Source organism: Chenopodium album, chromosome 8 (genome assembly GCF_948465745.1).
Source record: "Chenopodium album chromosome 8, dcCheAlbu1.1, whole genome shotgun sequence".
NCBI lineage: Eukaryota > Viridiplantae > Streptophyta > Magnoliopsida > Caryophyllales > Amaranthaceae > Chenopodium > Chenopodium album.
Window position 1 is genome coordinate 47143276 of NC_137841.1, and position 1651 is coordinate 47144926.

Here is a 1651-nt window from a genome sequence, read left to right on the forward strand (position 1 = left end):
CAAGAATCAGAGATGACTACACCACCACCACCTCCACCTGTTCGCAAGCTTAGCGATTATTCGCTGCCATCCCTGACAGATTTTTCACATCTTGCTCCCACACCTAATCTCGATTGAGTGCAATTCGAGATCAAGCCCCAGTTTATCACGATGATCGAAAGAAAGCAATTCAGTGGAGCTAAGGGTGAAGACCCTAATTTTCACATTGCGGATTTCTGACAGTATTGCAACACTATTAAGCTAGTTGGGGTCACACAAGACCAAATCAGGGAGTTTCTTTTTCCCTTTTCTTTATGTGGTAAAGCTAAATTGTGGTATAATGGATTGAATAGAACTGCACTTGGTATTACCGACTGGGAAACTCTTGCTTTGAATTTCTATAATAAATATTACCCTGCAGAGATGACAACTTTGTTAAGGAGTGCAATCCAAAATTTTGCCCAAGAAGCTGATGAGAGTTTATATGAAGCTTGGGAAAGATTTAAGGATTTGCAGAGAGAATGTCCCCATCATAAACTAGCACAGTGGCAGATAATCCAAGCCTTCTACAATGGGCTTGGATATAATTCAAGAATGATTTTGGACTCTGCAGCTAACGGAAGATTTATGAATTTGGATGAGAATATAGCGAGCAATGTTGTCGAAGAGATGGCTATTCATAATTCCCAATATGAATTTATGAACCCTCGTTCGGCCGATAACTGTTGTTTTGGAATGGAAAGTTTTTACTCAATATTTAGGAACCTAGGGTTTCTGTGTTGCTTGATTTAAGTGAACTTAGTTAATCATCACAACATTCGAAATCCTAAACATGCATCTAACATATAATTTTTATATATATATATATATATATATATATATATATATATATATATATATATATATATATATACGCAAACCGTATTTAGATTTACAAAAATACATCACGGATCGCAATCCGTATTTTCTATCCTAATCGAGCCCCACTAGTTGCCATTTCATAAAACCTGTGAGAGAATATACATTCCATTCATCCATTCACTATTTGTGAATGGCCCATGCATTTTACAACGGTAAACAAGTAACAATGCAAATAAAACACGCGTGAACTAGTAACTAATCAAGGTGGTTAATCCAATTAACACGCCTAATTAAAACTAGTCAAAGTTGTTTTAACCGGTTATGTAAATAAGAGCAATTTAATATTTGAAGCTCCCACTAAATTCCGCATCCAACTTAATTAATCCAATTAATTAAGCCGGTAATTCCCAAAATTTGTCAAAAAAATATATTTTGCCAATGCCGTTCAAAACCGAGACCTAGCCTCTAAAAATTTTATTAAAATAATTGAAACAAATTAGATTAATAAAAATAATTAAAAAGACAATTTTTAAGTAAAATTACGTAGTCCAAAGTGTCTAAGTGCATAGCACTAAGACACGGAGTGCTCACATTTCGCACAACCGTTAGATGCTCAATGAAAGTGGGAGTGGGCCCGATGTCGCTAAGCGTTACACCGCCCACATCAGCGAACTTTCACACATAAAAAACGTGGCCATTGATAGCCATGTTGAACCAATTCATTGCACTACATTGCTTCGCGAGCAACGTCTACGCATACCCCTAAGTACATAATACATGCACCAAGTTTAAACGATGCACCATGTGCTCG

The 1651-nt window shown here is 36.3% G+C and overlaps 1 non-coding gene across 1 annotated transcript; it reads right to left on the reverse strand.

The window, feature by feature from the left end:
• Window positions 1-411: 411 nt before the first annotated feature.
• Window positions 412-518, reverse strand: LOC145556864 (small nucleolar RNA R71). The gene has a single exon (XR_014091957.1). It is a non-coding gene; the product is annotated as a small nucleolar RNA R71 (small nucleolar RNA).
• Window positions 519-1651: the final 1133 nt, after the last annotated feature.